The sequence below is a fragment of the Bidens hawaiensis genome, unplaced genomic scaffold (genome assembly GCF_021521415.1).
Source record: "Bidens hawaiensis isolate Kalapana, Puna unplaced genomic scaffold, B.hawaiensis_p1.1 tig00015187_1, whole genome shotgun sequence".
NCBI lineage: Eukaryota > Viridiplantae > Streptophyta > Magnoliopsida > Asterales > Asteraceae > Bidens > Bidens hawaiensis.
In genome coordinates, this window is record NW_027492345.1 from 422,794 (window position 1) to 445,296 (window position 22,503).

At 37.1% G+C, this 22,503-nt stretch overlaps 2 pseudogenes across 1 annotated transcript; one reads left to right on the top strand and one right to left on the bottom strand.

Moving 5' to 3' along the window:
* Positions 1 to 240: 240 nt before the first annotated feature.
* Positions 241 to 6,650, top strand: LOC143548479 (cyclic nucleotide-gated ion channel 1-like; annotated as a pseudogene).
* A 4,722-nt stretch (positions 6,651 to 11,372) lies between these two features.
* Positions 11,373 to 14,710, bottom strand: LOC143548480 (cyclic nucleotide-gated ion channel 1-like; annotated as a pseudogene). Its single transcript, XR_013137961.1, has 7 exons — positions 14,360 to 14,710; positions 13,965 to 14,177; positions 13,565 to 13,857; positions 13,319 to 13,430; positions 12,603 to 12,863; positions 12,133 to 12,512; positions 11,373 to 11,813 (listed from the first exon to the last, which is right to left on the bottom strand). The product of XR_013137961.1 is annotated as a cyclic nucleotide-gated ion channel 1-like (transcript).
* Positions 14,711 to 22,503: the final 7,793 nt, after the last annotated feature.

Here is a 22,503-nt window from a genome sequence, read left to right on the forward strand (position 1 = left end):
ACATGATTCATTTGTTTGTTATACATTTTAATTTGATATTACAGTTAACTTATATAATAATTTAGTCTTGTGCAATTGTTAACACTTGAATTTTACTTGGTTAATTTGTTTGTTATTACATTTATATTTGATATTATGACTTAACTTATATAATAACTTAGTCTTGTCTCTTTCCAAAATGTGTAGATTGATCTGCATTTAGAGAGTGTTAATTGAAAGGAGAAAGTGGAAAGCGATTCGATGAAGCTTTTCGATCCTGAGGGTGGATTTATTCTGAACTGGAACAAAACCATTTTATTATGTTCTGTGATAGCACCGTCTTTGGATCCTTTGTTTTTATATGTTCCTGTAGTTAATGGCACCCAGAAGTGTGTTGACATGGACCGAGATTTGGCCATTGTTGCATGCATCCTTCGTTCGTTTGTCGACATATTATATGTAGTTCACATCATTATCAAGTTTCGAACTGCGTATGCCTCTCATTATGATCATATACACGGAAAAAGAGTATTAAAAGATGAACCTATATATGGGGCAAAACGTTACCTAAGATCCGATTTCATCATGGATATGTTCGCAGCACTTCCCCTTCCACAGGTATATATATACTTTGATATTGAAAATCTTACAAAAGATATTTTCGAAAGTATTCGTTTAATATAATGTCCATTGTATAATATCTTTATGATTTGTGTGCAGTTAGCAGTTGCTGTAATAAATTCAAATTTATACGGGCAAATCTCATATTTGGAGGAAAATCTGTTGAAACTCATTATCTTTTCTCAATACGTACTTCGAGTCATACAAACTTGTTTGATCTATCAGAAGGTGACCAAAATTTCTGGTTTTCTCATTGAAAAAGAATGGGCTGGAGTTGCCTTTAACTTCTTTCTTTATGTGCTTGCTAGCCATGTAAGTATTATTTCATGTAGTCCAAGTTATACTACAAAAAAATTATAAATGGTAAGGAAGATCTTTCTTTATGAACAGGTTGTTGGAGCCCTTTGGTACTTGTCTGCAATAGAAAGTGAAATGAGATGCTGGCGTAATGCATGTAAAACACGTAACTGTCCCTCCAATTATTTATATTGTGGAGAAGGCCGTGTGGGAGATTATCGATTCCTCAACACTTCATGTCCTCTTCTTGAACGGAACGAAATTAAAGATTCAACAAACTTTGATTTTGGCATATTCCTTGGTACTCTTCAAACTCGTGTAACAGAAACGAGGGATTTACCCGAGAAAATTTTGTATTGTTCATGGTGGGGTTTGCAAAGTCTAAGGTTAGTTATATCCCGTTTCCATATACAAACTTCGATGGTGAACCCTTGTCTTGAAAAGACATCTAAATCGCTCTCTGGATACAGTTCTCTCGGTCACGGCCTTAAAGCAAGCACATTCTATGGGGAGATTCTTTTTGCTTACTTGATTGCTTTGATTGGGTTGGTTCTACTTGCTTCGCTTCTTGGCAACATGCAGGTTTGTGCACTCATCTATTTAGTCTTGTTTCATGGTTCTTTTCAACATAAATACTTGGACTGTTTCTATTGTTACAGAAATACTTGCAGTCTTCCTCAAACCCGAATCTTAGAATAGAGGAGATGAAAGAAAAAACGCAAGAGGCGGAGGATCTGATGTCACACATGTCCCTCCCGAGGATTTGAGGCAGCGAGTTAGAAGACACAAGCAGTACAAATGGGAAACAACACGCGGTGTTGAGTTGGATTCTTTTGTCAAAGACCTTCCTAGGGATTTAACTAGGGACATAAAACATCATCTTTACTTGCCCTTATTAAAGAAAGTAAGATACAACTTATTTGCCCTGCTGGCGGTGCACGCATATAATGTATATATGTGTGAACTCTCGGGTGGGCAAAAGTAAAATTGCACTAATTTTGACGTTATTTTACTAATCTCGTGAAAATAACGTTAAAACTGGGGGAAGGTTATTCAGGCATCATGTGGTGGCGTTGATAGCCGAAAGACAAGGGCACATGCACCAACCAGCCGGTGTCCCGATGATTGAGTGCTATGTGCCTTATGTCCAAGGCTTGATGCAAAACTACTATCGAGCCGGGGGTCTCATCGGAAGCAGCCTCTCTATCCCTATGGGGTAGAGGTAAGGTTGTGTACATCTTACCCTCCTCAGACCCTACCATAGCATTGCTATTGGTGGGATATACTGAGTACGATGATGATGATGATGAAGATACAACTTATTAACACAACATTAACATTAGTTACCGTTTAAATTAAAATTATTAAAGCAGGTACCAATGTTTGAAGAAATGGATCAGCATTTACTGGATGCTATTTGTGACCGTTTAAAGCCCGTTCTTTACACGGAGGGTAGCTACTTATTGCGAGAAGGCGATCCGGTACATGAAATGATGTTCATCACGCGTGGCGAGCTATTAAGCATAACAACAACCAATGCTAGTAACCTCAAGGCTGGTGACTTTTGTGGTGAAGAACTTCTCACATGGGCTTTGGATCCTAAAAGTAAACAACTGCCCTTTTCAACTAGAACGGTCATAGCAGTTACAGATGGTCACACTTTTACTCTTGATGCCGATGGTCTTTCGTTCACCGCATTGCAGTTTAGGGTTATCCGTAGTAGGCGTTTCCAACGTACTTTTAGGTATTCACAAAATAAAAGTTTCTGATTCTTGATATTATATGTAAGTTGATAAACTTGTTAATTGTGTGTTCTATTTTAGGTACTACTCACATCAGTGTAGGGCCTGGGCAGCCTGCTTCATACAGACTTCATGGCGGAGGCGGCACTGTAAAAAGAAGCATAGGAGAACACTAAATGATAGACTGCATGCCGTGGTTCTTGAACATCATGTTAGTGCCTGTCAGTGTGACCTAAGTGGATGTTGATTGATGATAAAAACCAGTTTAGATTGGCTTATTATCATATGCATGATCTAAGTTATGCTAAACTTAAAACTATAACTTAAAAATTACATGAAGAACGGATTTTGCCTAAACTTCTTAGTTACATGGTGTTTTTCTAAACGTTTTCCAACCATTGGTAGTTTATTTTCTAACGGGTTAATCTATTTGAACCTTGAAATTACCAAGTGCATCCTACTGTATTCTTTTCTATTTACCAGCCATACTTGATGCATTGTTTTAGTTTGATTTACAAGCAACTTAACCTTTAGTTTTGTGCTTCAGGTACGGATGATGCATGGCATCATCGGTAGAACAAAAGAGCCGGAATAGATGATTTAGGTCCATTTATTCTAGCATTTCATCGGTAGAAAACAAGTAAATATGTATGGTAGTTGTGACCAGAACATGATTAACTTGGAGTTTATTTGGCTACCATATATTATGCTATTGATGATTCAGGAGCACTAGTTACCTCATTTGAATGTTTTATTGAACGTTTTGTGGGTCTGAAATTAAACTTTTTGGGAACTACTATTAAAATTGAAAATTTTGTTGCCTATGGATAAAATTACAGAAGCCTATGTCATTATTTGAGAATAAGTAGAGTGTTAAAATCGTCTCTGAGGTTTGGTCAATAATGCGATTTTCGTCCAAAAATTTTTTTTTGTGCAGCTGGACCCTTTAGATTTCTTAATTCTTGCCAATTACATCCAAATCACTAACTCTGTTAGTGTTTTATAGTTGACTCAAGAGTGTTGTGCTTTTAAAGAAATAATAAGTATTTTTATAAAATATATAAAGTAAATTGGGTCCCACCACCAATGTTTTAAAAACCGATTTTTTACACGTACCGGATTGGGCTAAAAAATGGTACAACCGGTTAAACCGGATTATACCAGAAGATTCAACCGGTTGAATAGTTTACCTTATAATTTCCTATTAATACAACTTTAACTCCAAAAACAACCCAAAAGTAAATGATTTCATAACAAAAAATAATCTAAAAGTCAATCCGTATTAAAAAAATAACACGAAAGCACTCAATTTAAAAAAAAAAAAATCATAAAGCTTACACGTTTGAATATTAATTGTTGGGTTAAAACTAATTTTGATAATATATGGGCAGCAAATATCAAAAATTTCTTGGATATAAAACCGGTATTTTAGAAAAAACCGCCGTTCTAGCAAACCGGTCAAAAATACCGGACTCAAAATACCGGCCTGTTGTGCGAAATCCGGTTCAACCGGCCGGTTTGAACCGGTTTTTAAAACACTGCCCACCACCCACCTCAGTGCATCCTCCCCATCTGAACATGAGTTCATCACTTAATCCTAACCCTAGTTCAATCTTCTCCTACCTAAAATCCCCATAACACCCAACAAAATCAAATCTTGATCATTTTTCTTGATCTTCTGTTGTATTCATAACACACAAAGACTTCACCTTCATCACTGGATTTCATCTTTAAAGAAAACCCTAAATTCAAAATTACAGTCATTCGTCTCTCCAATCGACGCCTTTTAAGCAGAGCAGATTTGGCGATTTTAGGCGGTGGTGGGGTGAGGAGCTAGTTAAGCCACCAGTGGAGGCGGCGGCGAAACTAAAAGTTGCTGCTCCGTCAAAGCCCTATCACTGGAGATGTTAGAAGATGACGGTCATGGTGGCGGTTTCCACCATATCTACTCCTTAGATCTTGATTTTGTATAGCATTTGCCCTCAATTTGGATCTGATTCCGTGTTATTACTTTGCAGAAGAAGATTTTAGTGGCGGTGGGGCAACAGAAGTTGCTGGTGGACTATGGCTTGGGGACGAAGTGTATCGGGGAATGGTATTTTTCTTGTGGTGTATAGTATTATTAATTGTTTTTATTTTTGTTTTTCATTTAGTTAAAAAAAAGTGGGTTATTTTGATAATAAATAATAAAGAAACTAAAAAGACCAAAACACCCTTGAGTTAACTATAAAACACTAACGGAGTTAGTGATTTGGACGTAATTGACAAGAATTAAGAAACCTGAAGGGTTCAGTTGCACAAAAAAGGTTTTTTGAACGAAAATCGTATTATTGACCAAACCTCAGAGACGATTTTGGCACTTTACTCTTTGAGAATATTGATTTTTCTCTCCATCGAGCCATCTTTTTTTATAGTATCAAAATAGATAGTCAACGAAGGAAATCCGAGAACATAATAAAGGCAACTTCGTTGTAGCTAGGATTAGTGATCTTGAAGTTTAATGAAAAAAAATGTTGAATTTAATGAACTAAAAGAAAAAAAGAAGATATTTAAGTAAGAACGAGTCCGGGTCTCGCGAGTCTGATCTGTTTACACACCCTTGATGTTGTTTTGTAAACGAGTCTGAAACTAAAACGTCAAAATCTATAAATAAATATAAAAAAATAATATAGCTGACTTTCACTTCCATCTGAAATATGTGTCATTTTTATCATATAATTTATAAACAACTAATTGTTTAATTACCAGAGACGGATATTTAAAATCAATATACAACCTTAATTCCATAAGTAATTGGTGCATATTAAGCCTGTCATTCATGCTTTATGCTATAACTCCATACTTATTTTGCCCTGCAAATAAAGTACAATCTTGGTTTTATATCATGAATTATGGGTTTCCCTTAATTTATGTAGATAATTTTATCATTAATATATTAATATCATGTAAATAAACCATAATAAAAATATAAAACAAAGAAATTATTGATAATTGTTGATTTATGTCTAGTTATAAGTATTTGGGTAGAGGTGCACAAACCCGCCGCTTAAAACTCAAAACCGGATTGAGTTGAAACCGGCTCGGTTTGGTCAACAAATGACAAAACCGGTTTATGATCCGTTTCGGTTCGGGTTGAAACCAGGTTACGACCAGTTTTGGTTCAAGTTTTGATCGGTTTCGGTTCGGGTTTTGTCCGGTTTCGGTTCGGTTAACCGGTTTGGCACTGGTTTTGGTAGGAAAAATTACAACCGGTTCTAAACCTTCCGTTTCAATCTGTTCCAAATCAGTTTCTACATAATCAGAATCGAACTTGCTCGGTTAACCGGTTTATTTGCCAACCTCTATATTTGAGTCGTTAAGTATTTCTTTTCCCAACTTGGAAAATATGTTGAAACAAAGTTGTTCTAAAAATAAAATTCTTTTTAATAAGATTAATAGGAGAAAAATATAAGTTTACGATTTAGTTTGGTAAATACTTTTCAAATTCACCATTTGATAAATATTTTTCTTCAAACCCCATCTAGGTTAAAAAAAACTCTACCTTTTTAAAAATTTATATTGTTTTCATGTCGGTTTGTTAAGGGTTCCAAGTTCATAAGCTTGTTCGCTTATTCTTAAACAATTAAATGAACGAACAAGAACAACCCATGTTCAAATGTGTTCGATTCTTCTACTACCCTATTAAAAACATAGTTGAGAGAGAGAAAACTACATTGCGCAGTTATAGTTCTTATCGACGGGAGGAAATGCCGAATTAATGCTACATTTCTTAGGCAGAAGAGGGATTCGTCTTGGATCGTAAGGGATAAATCTCGTCACTTGCTTTACACAGTTGCATATAGCGACTCGATCTTCTTTGTTTTTCGCCAAGTCGTTAATTTTCTTGGCTGATGAGCAACACATGCTGGATGGATCTTGGCCGTTTAGGAAACCCGTGCATGGTGCCAAAATGCGAGCGACTCTTCCACAATTTGGGGCAGCAAACACCACTGGCCTCCATGAAACCCAAAGTAAACCAACTGCTAAGGATAATATTATTCGAAGACATGAATTCATTATTTGATGGTGTTTTGAAGATTGATTTTTTCACGTTTCTTTTGTGCAAATAACGGTTTTATATTATTATGGACACATTTTATTCTAATACGTGACGAAACCTCCATGCATGTGGCGTGTTTTCATTTTATATTTTGGCTAGTGTTTTACCCGGGCAACACGTCGGGCAGGTCGGTAAAACCCGGACGGTGGTAAGACTCAGGCGTTGAGGTGGTAAGTCGACGCGAATTCGATCGGTTTCGGTTACGTGCGTTATGTACCGTAACTAAAACAAAAAACGGTTTATTTTTCGATACGTTCGTTACAGACTAATTTGCAACAAAAAGAAAAACATGCACCAATAAGGTACCGTCAAATGACCCCCAATGGGGTCCTTATGGCACCAAAACTCTCAATTATATATATTAGTAATAGTAATAGTACTAGCAATGGTAATTAACTTTGTATCTCATTAATAAAACATTTTCTAAAGAAATTATAGATGTTTTTATCAACTTTAGAAACATGTGATTATATATATAGGGTTTGATCAAATACAAACAAAATAAACATACCAATCTTATGAATTGAAGGATTTGGTGCTGGGAATTTTGTAATTAAAGGTTTCTTTCATTTTTCACCCGCAACCTATTTTTTCCACATGTCACTTGAAATTTCTATACTAATCGACATTTCCTTCTCTAATCGCCCCATCGCTCCTACGTGTCTTCTTTGTGTCATCCTCCCGCAACCTGTTGTTCGATGAAATCAATTGACTTGTAAGATTCAATTATAATATAATTCGATCTTCTAAAAGAAAGATCATGAATCTTTTAAAGAGTTCAGGTGAAATCAACTACGGTCGCGAATAGGTAAGCAGCCAGTGTTTCTACTGGCATTGAAGCGGTTCAGGAGATTCATCAAATACTTTCTAAAATGTATAATTTGAATTTGAAATCTAATCGAATTTAAAATCATAAATTCATATTGGATCCTAACTTCTATTATTACATAGAATTTAAACGAATTGAATTCGAAATTTCAAAAAATGAATTCTAACCTTCAAATTCGTATTCGATTTGATCAAGTTCTTGGACCCCTAGGCCAACACACACATTCTCCTGGCATTGAAGCGGTTTAGGAGATTCGTCAAATACTTTTTAAAATGTATAATTTGAATTTGAAATCTAACCGAATTTAAAATCATAAATTCTTATTGGATCCTAAATTCTATTATTACGTAGAATTTAAACGAATTGAATTCGAAATTTCAAAAAATGAATTCTAACCTTCAAATTCGTATTCGATTTGATCAAGTTCTTGGACCCCTAGGCCAACACACACATAATCACAACTTGCCTTTACAACTTTGATTTTGTTCGCAAGGTGGTTCAGACTGAGCAACTCCCGCTGTTCGTTCGAGTTCGTGTTAGGGAATTTGCAGAAAACGGATACCCTTGGAAATCAAAGAGTCGTGAGAACACTATCAGATCAAAAATATTTGTGGTTCCCGAATGTTTTGACCGGATAAAACTCATATTGAGAGGAAGAAATGAATATAGATTTTAAGAAAGTTTTGTGAACCAGAACATATACCGTATGATCATCATCATCATCATCATCATCATCATCATCATCATCATCGTACTCAGTATATCCCACCAATAGCAATGCTATGGTAGGGTCTGAGGAGGGTAAGATGTAGACAGTCTTACCTCTATCCCATAGGGTTTTGTTCAAACAACGTTATTAGGGTTTTGTTCCTTAACTGCCAAAAGTAGTTATCATGCATTTGAATTTCAAACACATAAACATACACTCCTGTTTCAACTGATTAAATTACATGCGAAATTTAATAAAATTAAATTTCTAATGTAACTTTTATAAAGCAGCATATGTCCAAAATAAATAATTTCCAAACTGATCAGTCGGAGGCTCTGTCCCTTGGACCCTGCCAGCCCCTGGACCCCCGCCAAGGGCGTTGCCCCCCTTGAAACCCCCATTACCAATAGGGTATTAAATCATAATAAGATCAAATAAGTGTGCACCTCTCACCCGACTTATTTCGATTTATAAACTTGTTCAACAAATTAATCCCCAATTACACTAAAATCACTAACAGTTCACAACATTGTCTCAAAAATATGCAATGACTCGGCTTCCCATTTGGTTGCAATCCATACAAAAAGGTCTCATGGTTCACAATAACAAAAGTCATGAAACTATGTGATGGTTTGCGAAAGGTTGAAAAAATAAAGCAGAAAATGAACAGTCACTACCATTCAGTTTGACATCATGTTCTTTCATTGATTCAAAATTGTGTGTATAAATAAAGTTCCACTCCTTCACCCTTACGATCATAAGCCAAAACTGAAACACATACAAACCATTACCGTTCTCACCCTATCTACGAGAATCACCAACACCTTTAGAGGTAAAGTTGTCTACATCTTACCCTCTATGACCCTAGCATAGCTTTGCTGATACGGTTTATTTGAGACAACCGTCAATCTCCCAAGAATACCAGAGAAGAAGAGAAAATAGACCAAAAATAATAATTCTTTCTTATTCTTTTTCTTAAACGAGATTACAATATATAGGAAAACAAATGCATAAAATAGAAAAGGATAAACAATAAGAAACATAATTTGACTATAATAAGGAAACTAAATAATAGATAAACTTAAATAATAATAATAATAATAATAAGCTTATTAATATAATAGGATCGTATCAATTCCCAACCCCTTGTAAATAATAATAATAATAATAATAATAATAATATAGGATCGTATCAATTCCCGACCCCTTGAAAACGTCCTTGTCCTCAAGGACGGAATGTCGTTGCTATGGCGGTCGCCACTCGATTCGTACAACAACAATTGGGGCGGTCTCAACGTAGCACCACGGTGGCCACCATTCGAGTCTTCTGGTGTTATTCGGGCCAATGTCAACGGATGACCACAAGGGACACAACACCGGCTACCTTGTTGCACCTTTTTAACGATGTTGGCGCCAACGAGCTAATTGTATTGTTGTAAATTTGATTGGCATCTTTATTAACCATCAAATTACCGTTTTGTTGCTTATATTTACCAGTTGCATGCTCACCTAAGGTCACATCCCTCAATCCTTGAGTAACGTCCTCATTAACAATGGTTACATGATCAGACTTGGCAATTGCATTGACGGAACTAGCATGGAATTGAGTAAGCATTGTTGTAGTGAAATCATCCCAGGTGAGGAAATCTAAACTTCGAAGCCAACCATTGAACCACCAGAATGATTCATCATCGAATGATTCAACGACATAGGGAAACCACTCGTCGCCATAGATAGCGTAAAAGGGAAAATATCGTTCAGCTTGAGAAATCCATAGGGCGGGATTAGATCCAGTAAAAAGAGGTAATCGTGGATGCTCCCACAAGAGTTCTTCCAAAGCCATCTAGGCTAAGGCTCAATAAAAGCACCAATTGATACGGTTTATTCGAGACAACCGTTAATCTCCCAAGAATACCAGAGAAGAAGAAGAGAAAATAGACCGAAAATAATAATTGTTTCTTATTCTTTATCTTAAACAAGATTACAATATATAGGAAAACAAATGCATAAAAATAGAAAAGGATAAACAATAAGAAAACATAATTTGACTATAATAAGGAAATTAAATAATAGATAAACTTAAATAATAATAATAATAATAATAATAATAATAATAATAATAATAAGCTTACTAGACTATCAGGTGTGGATCACGTTTTGCCGTTGAAATGGTGATCTGGCGGGCGGTGCCGGCAGCAAACACCGCCCCAGGCATGTCAGGGTCGCCCAGCGGCGATGAATTGGTGAATTTTCCACAATTAAAATGCCGCTCAAATCTAAGAGAGTAGAGAGAGAATTATAAAGAGAGGAACAATGTGTTGATTTTTTAATAGAGAGAGGAACAATTTGTTGGATGTTTCAGATTTGGATGGTGTGAAGAAGACGACGATGTGTTAAATTTCTTTTCCTTTTCAAATTTTAGAGGGTGGACCCACTTGAATAGAAATGTGTTGAAATTGTTTGTTTATTTTCTTTTCTTTTATTTTTTTAAATTAATGTTTATACATATTAGTATAAATCAATGCTTTTATTTGATTAACTATAATATTTGATGTGGTATTAGTTTAGTTAAGTTAAATTTTAATTTAATTTTAGTTATTTAAATATTATTATTATATTTAAAAAGAGAGAGAAGTGGTAAATTGATGACCATTTCCTTAATATTTTAAAATGAAGTGTAGATGAGTGAGGTATGATGTGACGTTTACGTGACAGTTTGAAGTGAGAAGCAAAAAGGTATCCATACCATATGGTCTTAATATAATAGGATCATATCATTTGCTATTGGTGGTATTTAACGACGACGACTTGTTGCTATAGAAACAAAGTTCTCCCATACCAAAATATCCTTGCAGCACTCACTAGCTTGTCTGGTGTTTGTTGCTATAGAAACAAAGTTCTCCCATACCAAAATATCCTTGCAGCACTCACTAGCTTGTCTGGGTAAACACGCTTCCATGCAGAGTTGGTTGAACAATCTACACACATTGCTTCATTGGATCCTAAGAGGCTATTCGCCAACACCCAAAGCACGCAATTCAGAAAATACAAATGGGAGGGAAATTGATTTAAGGCCCGAGACCTTTCCGTCTTAAAGTAATAAACAGTAGAACCTGTGCATTGACAACCAAAATCAACAAAAACTTTGTCCAAAGTACTTAAGAACAACAACAAATGTCTAGCCATCTAATCTAGAATAAAACACGCAAAGGGAGCATGTGTTCCAGCTTAGGTGCTGCCATTTCATCATCAAATTTAGGCTGAGTTGGCTTCTGAAGCTTGAATTTCGGCTTAGGTGCTGATGCATGTGCATTACATATCCGGCTCCGTCTTTTGTGCCTCAAGATACGTAAAACAGAGGAAAACAGAGACACATAGATGGAGGCACCCAAACTGAGGGTGGAGGTTCCACTGCAAGTGGCCAAGGCATCCTGCAGTCTCTTAGTCGCCTCCTTTGCATGCCTCCTTTTACAGTGTCTCCGCCATGCAGACTGTATATAGCCGGCTGCCCATGTCCTCCACTGCTGCGAGTAGAACCTAACACAAAACACACAATTAACAAGTTTACCAAAAACATGTACTACTTTTTTTTATATTTCAAACAGGCATCTATGAACACCTACCTAAAACATAGATATAAATAACTTATATATACGAACAAATACATAAATAACCTCTATATCCAACCTAATAAAACTATATGCACAACCTTGGATTGCACCAAAAAAAAAAAAAAAAACTATCCGATGTGCATGCCTCTCGCAATTTTGGCATGTGACTCATGCGTGGGATGCTTTTTAAAACCAAGCTTATATATAATACCAAGAATGAGATTTTTTATAATTTTTGTGAATACCTGAAAGTATGTTGGAAGTGGCCACTATGGGAAAGCCTAAACTGGTATACAACTTGCAAAAGTTCCACAGGCCGCAGAGCAAAAACTTCAACATTTGTAAGTGTTTTGACTGTTCTAGTTGAAAAAGAAAGTTGAACTTTAGGATCCAAGGCCCACGTGAGAAGCTCCTCTCCGCAGAAGTTGAAGTTACTAGCATTGAAGAAGCCAATCGAACCACCATTGGTTATCGAGCTTTGTACCTCGCCACGTTTGATGAACATCATTGCATATACTGGATCACCTTCTCGGACTAAGTAGCTATTCTCTGTGTAAGGAACTCGCTTTAGACGGTCACAAATAGCATCCAATAAATGTTCATTCATTTTTTGAAAAGTTGGTACCTGCAGTAATCAAGAAGATGAATCCTGCTTTTAACAAATTATAAGTTCAAAATTCAAATGCTAACGTTTTGTAAAGAAGACGCATCTCACTTTTTTTAATAAAGTCAAGCAGAGATGCCGCTTTATGTCCTTCCTTAGATCCGGCGAAAGGTCTCTGACAAAGGAATCTGAGTCGATACCGCGTGTTATATTCAAATTGTACTTTGGGTCAGTCCTAACTCGCTGCCTCAAATCCTCGGGGAGGGACATATGTGACATGGCATCCTCTGCTTCTCTCCTTTTTTCTTCCACCTCCTCCATTCTACGACTTCGGCTTGAGGGAGACTGCAAGTAGATGTAACAATAGAAACACTCCAAGTGTTCAAGTACTTACATTAGCTGACTCATCAGCAGTGGCATGGCGAAGTGGAACAAAACAAACACATCACAGTATAACACAAAGTGCAATGATACAGGATGGTCCCTTATAGCCAGATGCATGAAGTTCACACCAATCATTACTTTATCGGCTCTATGCTTTTAAGGAAAAACAATTAAGGGCTCACAATCAGGTGCACCGTTGTTTGGGCATCATATATAGGGAATTCGACTTGAAACACATGGTTCCCAGATAAGAAAGCAACCTACAAGCTTATATCAGGTGTTAAGGTTTTATGGTTCCTTTTAGATGTTACTTTTGGAAAAAAAGATTGATTAATAAACAAACACATAGTCCTTATATGGAGTAAAGAGCATAACGAAGGCCTTTTAGATGATAATTAAGCTCAAGAACCATGATTCAAGACCAAATAAAAAAGTGCACCAACCTGGATGTTGCCAAAAAGCAAAACATATAGAACCAACCCAGTGATAACAGTAAGGTAAGCAAAAAGTGCCTCCCCATAGAATGCGCTTGCTTTGAGGCCTTGACCAAGAGAACTATATCCAAAGAGAGCATTTATTAGCAAACCAAAAGTTCATCACACTAGTTTTGTAAATCAAAGTTTTGTTAATTTAATTACTAGCGCAAAGTCAAGTGTAGGGCAATGGGATACATAGTGATAATTACTAACCTTAGATTCTGCAAACCCCAGAACGAACAACGCACGATTTTCTGGCAGAAGTCCCTCGTTTCCAGTATATGAGTTTGAAGAGCATCAAGGAATATGCCGAAATCGAAGTTTGTTGAATCTTTAATTTCATTTCGTTCAAGAAGCAGACATGACGTGTTGAGGAATCCAAAATCTCCCATGCGGCCTGCCCCACAATATAAATACTCGAAGTGACAGTTATGCCTTTGACATGCATTATGCCAGCATCCCAGCACACTTTCTATGGCGAATAAGTACCAAAGGGCTCCAAATACCTGTTTATAAAACAATCCTAATTGCCATTAGCAAGCCAGGACAATATGTTTCATGGATCATAATCCTTTTTCGGTATATAAGTTGGACTACATGAAAGAGTACTTACATAGCTAGCAAGCAAATAGAGAAAGAAGTTAAAAGCAATTCCTGCCCATGCTTTTTCAATCAGAAAACCGGAAGTTTTCTTCACCTTCCGATAAAACAAAGAAGTTTGTATGACTCGAGGAACATATTGAGTGAAGATAATGAGCTTCAAAAGATTTTCCATGGAAAAAGAGGTTGGCCCATCTAAATTTGGAATGATTACCAAAACGGCCAACTACACACACACACAAAAATAAAAAAAATAAAAAAAAAATCATAACGATATACTATATATATCAAATTTATATTTGTTAACGCTCGTGAATCCTTAGAAATATGTTATACAATAACTTGAATACCAAAGTATCAAAGATCTGCAGAAAGATGATTAAAAGAACAGAAAACAGACAGACATACCTGTGGAAGGGGAAGTGCTGAAAACACATCAATGAAGAAGTATGATGTTATGTAAGGTTTTTCGGTTATTCTTTTTCCAAGTATATGATTATCAAGAGGAACACATGCAGTTCGAAACATGATTATGATGTGAACTACATATAAAATGTCAGCAAAAGAACGAATGACACTTAAAACAATCGCCAAATTGTGGTCCATGTCAACGCATTTCTGGGTGCCATTAACTACAGGAACATATAAAAACAAAGGATCCAAACACAATGCCATCACAGAACATAAACAAAAAAAATTGTTCCACTACGTAATAAATCCACCCTCTGGATCTAACAGCTTCATTTTCCACTTTATCAGCAGTTATCTTCTCCTCAAACTTCGTTGTTACGCATGCTGCGCCTGATCACCATTAGTGGAAATTCAATAGTTAAGCTGTAAACTGTAAAGTGCACATTTTATACCAAAAAGTAAAAAATAAAAAATGGATGCAACAAATTAAAACCGTAAAAGGAACATTTTGTGTCCAATATGGAAAATTACACATAGTCATGTTGACTAAACAAATTTCCAAAATTGTCATGGAAATTTAGTGGTAACTAAAGTTGTTAGTACTCATTTCCGCCAATCAGAAGCCACTACATCAGCTCTGCTGGCTGAGACGGCCAGAATTTAGCCTACACTCTTAGCCACCGGCTAAGGCTGAACCCCGGCTTTGATGACTTAGCCTGCGGTTTTGTGGTTTAGCCCCAACTTTAGGTGTCAGCTAGGGCTTAGCCTAAAGGCCCTAAACGAGTTATTTTTACCAAAATGGGGAGTATGGAAAAACTATTTACCAAACTGGATGAAATGAAAAATATTTACCAGATTAGGTTTTCCTAATTGTTTTCCGGAAAATATGCAGCCGTTGCCGGAATTTAACCGAGTGTTTTTAGTACGGTTTTTGACTGTTCTAAACAGCGGTGATGGCGATGCTTAGTGGTGGAGAAGGCATGCGATCTTTTGCGGTGGTTAAATTAAAGGCCGGTGACAGCGGTTTTGAACGGTGGTTAGCGGCGGTTGTTAGCAATGATTGATTGGTAGTTCACGGTGGTGGCTTACTCAAGTAGTTGTATATATCCTTGAGTTTGGGTTGGCAACCGGGAAACTGGTCACGTACGGCTGCTTGAATTTGAAGGGGCTTTAAGCCGTTCCGGTATAACGTCACAACCAGATCAAGTTCGTCGATGGTAATTTTCCGGATCTGCGCGTACCCCACCTCATAGACAACGGGATCGTGGTTGTGTGTCTTGTTACTACTTCAAGCCTCCAACATATACCTGCCGGGTCGTACCTGCCTAGGAGTTTAAATGGTCAACATTTTTTAATACTGCCGGTACACCCGATCGTGGCTTTTAGTTTCGGTTGCCCTCCACGATTGCATGCAAGGTCCACACCGTTTTTCCTTGACCATTGGACCACAGTAACACATCCATGCTCCCGTCATCTCTTTTTGGCCGATTCCTCCAACTCATTGCGGGACTCAAAAATCTAAAACAGTTTTAAGCTCTTTTTTAAATAATGTTCAAAAAAATAATAATAACTTAAACAAAACATACGGTGTCTACCAGTATCTGTTTTATACGAAACTGTTGGCTCACATATGTAGTCATCATCATAATCATCTTCATCATGTAAGTTTCCCCAGCATCATGATTATCCACATCATGCTCGTTTCCCTCGGGTACGAAGACTGGGTTCCGTAAAACGGACTGCTACTACGAGTAAGTGGTATGAAGAAGACTGACTTCTATGATCCAACCCGACAACAGGTTACTGGTACGACAGCTGACTATCGTAAGCGAAATACTCCTAACGTATTTTAGTTAAAAATCAAACAATAGTAATATATTAACAGTAATAATAATATAATAATAATAATATATTAACAATAATAATAATAATAATAATAATAATAATAATAATTTGTTATTATTATTATGGTAATGGTAGCATATATTAGTTAAAAATCAAACTAAAGATTTAATATATATATATATATATATATATATAACGAAACCTGGTTCAAATTTAGTAACATTGGCGAGCTAGGCTGACCGTAAAACTGTTCAGCCATAACCGACATGCTCCTAACAAAACGTAATGTAACATGTCTTAGTTAAAAAAGCAACTAGCGACTTCATACTAAATAAATAAAATGAAACATGGTTCAAATCCAGTAACCACGACGTGCTAGGCTGATCGTTAAGCACATAACCCGGATCCTCCCCGTTCGAGTCTGGAAATTAATTGTTGAACCACGACATATTTTTTTTCTCGTTTCTCGGGTGTATGTTATAAAATATGTGTGTATGTTGATATTTGGTGTAACAATGTGTGTATATATAATAATAAAGAGAAGTGAGGGAGAGGGTGGGAGAGCCGGGCTCAATAATTCAAATAGGCATAATACGTCGCGTATAGTGCTATACGCGGCGTATAAGGTACGACATACAGTCCAAGGTTATCAAGTCGTACCTTATACGCCATGTATAGCTCTATACGCGCCGTATAAGGTACATAATATACGACAAAACTATACCTCTATACGCCGCGTATAGGGTGGTGTCTGGGGTGTCCCCAGTAGGACCCATTATTAATGGTAAATACCATAAAAGCTAATGTATTTTTTGTGTTTTAACCGCCAGTTTAGGTTTCACCTGATAAGGAAACCCATATATGGGTATATTTGTTAGTAAGCTTTTACAAGCTTTTAATAGCTTCAAGCATTAAAAAAAAAAACTTATACTTAATAAAAAGACTTGTTTGATTGAAGAAGCTTGAAGCTTGAAGCTTTTAGGTTAGAAGAAAAAGATCCATATTTAAATGCTATTACTATTAGCGTTTGAGAAAAAGCTATAAGTTTTTATATTTGAACTTACAAGTTTGGTACTCCAACTTTAATCAACTTTTGTTAATTTATATAATAGTTAAACATTTAATATTTATTCAAAACTAACTACCCCCATGACTTTCTAAGAGACCATAAAACTTTCACATGTGTATATATTTTTTAAAAGAATTACATCATAAAAACAAGCATTTTGTTCTCTTTAATTTGAGTATGATATTGCTATACTTTTTTAAATTTTAAAAATTAACATACAACGTGATTACCGGTTAGGATTGGTCACAAGTTGAGTTAAGAGAGCTCGGGTCATGTGTAAGACCAAATTAGGGTCGGACCGAGTCGATACAAAAGGGGTTAAATTAGTTCGGTTTGTATCAGTACGGTTTCGAGTCGAAAGAGATCAGGTCAGAACATGTTTAAACTTATAATAGTGCCGGGTTGGAAAGAGATTCAGAACAAAACATGTTAGTTTAAAAATTAACTATTTGAAATTGTTGTATATTTCAGCTTTGCCTTTTGATTTTCGTCACCGGTTGCACGCTTATTGCCTTTGCACGAATTACACGTCTACATTCAGGTGTGTAATGTCATCATGTGAATCATGTATCGACACTGATTATGCGGTTTATGCCAGGTTGCTCGCCCACTCCGTCATATCGCGCGGCACCCAGCTAGTTTTATTAAAAGCTCCAACTACTCTTGCCAAACACCTAAATATATATAAAAAGCTACAGCTAACAGCTACCAGCTTGCAACCACCGGCTTCTAGCTAACAGCCACCAGCTACTTTTGCCAAACATACCCTATATGTGAGAAAAACCCCTGCTCCAATTTGAACCCCCGCTTTTTCTCTCAAATGAGACATGAACTCAAGATCTCTCTCTTATTAAATTTAATTCTTTGGGTGCCTCACTCTAACCAAGACTAGAGATCATTGGCTTTATGTAAAATCATTTGCTTAGTAACTTGAAACTGACACATACAAAATTACAAATTGTTGAAAAATCAACTGGGGTAGAAGAGAAACAAAAATAAACACGTTGAAATCAACCAGATATACCAATTTGAAGTTGTTTAGAAGATTGTTTCATAACATTTTTTCGAACTTAACATCACGAACAGATTGCTCAAACACACGTGACGTACAGATTGCTTAGTACTTGTATGCTGCTGGAAAATCGATTTTGACCAGAATATCGTTCAAGAGACCCATCCGAGTTAGTTTTATGTTTAAAAATTCACATACACCAAATAATATTCAAGTTCGATTGACGGGGTACTAACTCCCACGTCTCATTTTCAATAAGTGCATTGAACTCAACTGCCATTGCGCAAGTACAAATAGGATTGGTGTAACACCCCGGCTAAAGCGAAAACGCCTGAGTGTGACGTACAGATTGCTCAAACACACGTGACACTACTAGGTGACCATAATAACATTATTTCATTTAGATCTTCATGTAACACAAGTTTATCAAATAATACAAGTTGTAACAAATAAATAAACAAATGATAAGTTGTTCTTTGAATATCCTATAGGCATGCTATGTGTCTTCTAGCTTTCATCCTCGCATCTTTACACCTGTAACATATGTATAAAATAAAGTCAGCTATGAACATAGCTGGTGAGATTCCCACAGTTTGATATAATACGTAAAAATCATACAATTCATGAACAACTGATAAACGAGCAAGTAAAGTCCTTTCCAGTTGGTATCAACTAATGTACTCGGGTAATCGCGCAAGTAAGGTCCTTTCCAGTTGGTAACAACCAACGTACTCGGATAATGAGGCCTTTTTCCACTCGATAGAAATGGACCTGAGTGCAAGGGGGGCGTATGATCATACTTATTGAGGCTACCAAGTGTAAGTAAATTCGAGCAAGTAATCAAGTAACACACAAATCCATATAGTGAATTGTAGTTTGTAACCGAAATCGTAATACTTGAATTTTTAATAGATACATATGCTACCCCAAAATATGAAAACGTTTAAAAGGGGGTTTTGAGAAACTCACCTCGAATGCAAAGATAAACTTGTAATAAAAGCCGATAGCACAATAACGAAACCGAAACGGTCGAAAATGCGTTTAAAGAATCCGAAACGTTTGAACTTCTCGAACTATAAATAAATACAAATATTTAAAGACTAACTAACGGAATTGATGAAAACAATAATTTAGATAAAGGGATTTTAATATATTTTTATTAGCTTTCTATGGAAAATTATAATATAATATTATATTTGAGTTTAACGAAGTTTTAGCGATGTTTATGATTTAAGTTATAATTTAACACTAATAAGAGAGTTACAATCTTATAATGTACGTTTTAAATGGGTATTATATATCGAAGACTAATTATGTTAACGAATTAAAAATAACGAATTTTAACTCCAAAGAATTAAGGTTAACGGATTAAAGCTAACGAACTAATTAATATCTTATAATGTACGCTTTAGGAATAAAGTATTTATATTAAAACCCAATTGTTCATCTTCAACCTATAACCCCTAAGGTTCAATTCAAGAAAACCAGGCCATGATTGCTTAATTGATGTTGGGGGTTTTATTAATTACTGAAAAACTAAGCAAAACCATATAACACTTACTTGATATCGTTGTGTTTTGATGACGAACGAAGGTGGCCGGAGTTCGGACCTTGGACGAACAGTTACGGGATTTAGAGGGTTTGCTTGGCTAAGTCGTTGATAGGGATACGTTTAGATTAAGTCTATTGTCCTTTTTATAGGTGTAATTGGGACATTAATCATTTAAATGATCATTAATGCGCTTTAATATAATTCCGGCCTAAACCGGTGATTGCGGGATTTAATCACGTAGTTTGCGGAGTTGTTTACGAGTTATAAATGATGATTAACGAGTTTTCGTTATGGTTTAAAGTCGTTGTGGGTTTTAATTAAGTTTTGATGCGTGATTAACGGGTTTTTGAATGTCGCCGGAAAGGCGCCGCCGCTGTCGCCGGCCGCAATGGCCGGAAAAACGTGGGTACAGGGGGATGAGGGCTGGTTTAATATTAAATATATTATTTTAATTTAATTTACATAATTACCCCCTAAACTATCAAGTATTTTTTAGATTTGAATTAGAATATAATTTACAACTTGAACCCTTGACTATGAGATGTATATAAATGCATAAGTAAACTTTTATATCTTTCGTATGGAAACATTAACGAATTATTTATATGTAAAGTATTAAAATCCCGAGGTTTCATTGACTAAACAAGAATAATAAGAAAGTGAACTAACGATGAACTTCAATTGTCGAGAATGTTAAATTAACGATGAACGTAAAAAAAAAATCTGAAAATTCGAAACGGGTTGGGTTTTCGGGTTTGAAAAGTAACGAATGTTACAATTGGCTAAGGCCTCGGATGGGTTAATAGGTTTGAGAGTGGTGTGAGTGTGGGGGTTGAATATGGGTTTGGGTTTGGTAATACCAGCCATACTATGAGCGGTCATTGTGCGTGTGGGCTGTGGTGTAGTAGGTGAAAATGGGTTGTTTTGTGTCATTTGATGGAGAATTTGGTTGAGTGGGAGAGATTGTTTGGTGGGTAGGTGATGCAGGCGGTGTGGTTACGGGTGTAGTAATGGATGGTGAGTGGGCTGAGGTAGATTGGGTCGTGCGCGGTGACGAAACGTGGATCTACTCACTGGTAGCAGATCTACTTTCCTCGGGTGTGATTAAACTATTTCACCGATGGTTCTTCTGGATCCGAGTTCTTCCACCTACAAAATGAACAGCGCCGTTACTTACCCCTCAGAAAGGGACAGAGGGGTCCTCTTTGGGGTAACCCTCCGGCGTGAGAATCAGTATCTTTTGGAGAAGATAATAATGTTTGTAGGTAAATCAATCTCAAGAGTATTGCTGAATCGCTGAATACCCTTGATGATGTGACTGTGTGTTTTTCTGTAACTGACTGTGAGTGAATATAATTCAATATGATTGAATGTGATATCACTGCTTGTAACTGTCAATGATTGAGTGTGAATGAATGTGTCATCAAAGTGGAGTTGATGCTGTATTTATAGTGCTAGGGTTTCCACTGGTTGGGCTCAGCCTCGTTGGCCTCCTCCAATCGCACTGCGCCATGTGTCCTCTGGGACACCTGGCGCTTTCTCGTTGGTTGTAATCATGTGGTAGCACATGTGTCATGCTGAGTTGTCGACCCTTCATTTGGCAGCTGTCAACATCAGCATATTCTTACTCCTTAAAAAGATGCCTTCTAGAAGATTGTCTGACGTGCACAATCAAGGTTGCCCTAATCCTGATTTGGATAAGGACGAGGTTGATTATGTGCACGTGTGATATGCGCCCATCCTGAGGATGCGCGAAGTCTTCTTTTTATTCTCACGCGCAGATATTTCATGCGCAGGTGTGATATGCACGAGCGTGTGATATGCGCCACGCGCTGGTGCGCCACGCGCATATGTGACGTGCAAGAGTATGCGATATGCGCCGCGCGCATATGTGATGCGCGAGCATATGATGCCTGAGCATGTTTTGTATGCGCCATGCGCCTGGGTTTTGGCTTTGTGCCTTCATAATGTCTTTATCTTGTGGGTTGACCCGCCTTACTTGGTGTTGAGGCGGGTACATACCTCTTCAAGCCCCCCCAGTCTAATGTGTGTCTTATCTCGCGCGAGCGCGGTAAGATAGATATTAGACTCACTGAGTTGTCCTTTTGTAGGGGGTTTTGTCGTTTTCTTGGTTGTTTCCATCGTCGCGCGAAGTTCTATCCATTTGGTTGAAAACGAAAGATCCAAACACGTGGTTGGTTGGTGATGACGTGCGCCGTAAACATGTCAGACGTTTCGTGTGCTCGAGGTGCTACAGTTGCCTTTCACGTCCCCTCACAGCTGTCTTGAACACGTGTCGCACTCGCATTGGTTAGTACCTGCGAGTGGGGGCGCGTGTCTGTTCCGTGGCAGGTCGGTTTGTCACCTCACACAGCTGTTAGGGACACGTGTCGCGCCTTCGTTGGGTTGCCCCTGCGAGTGGGGGCGCGTGGAATCCGATCAGCTGCCACTTTTCTCTCTCCTGGTCCTATAAAAGCAGGCCCTTAGGAAATTTTTATCTTCATCTTCATTGTTGCGAAAATTCAAATTTCTGCTTTCACATTCTGATTTGAGTGTTTTCATCGATTCGAATCCTCGATTATCGGCTATTACAGTTGTATGTCTGATAGTTCATACTCGTCTAGCCCTTCAATCACCTCCGTTGCCTCCCGAAGACGCCGTGT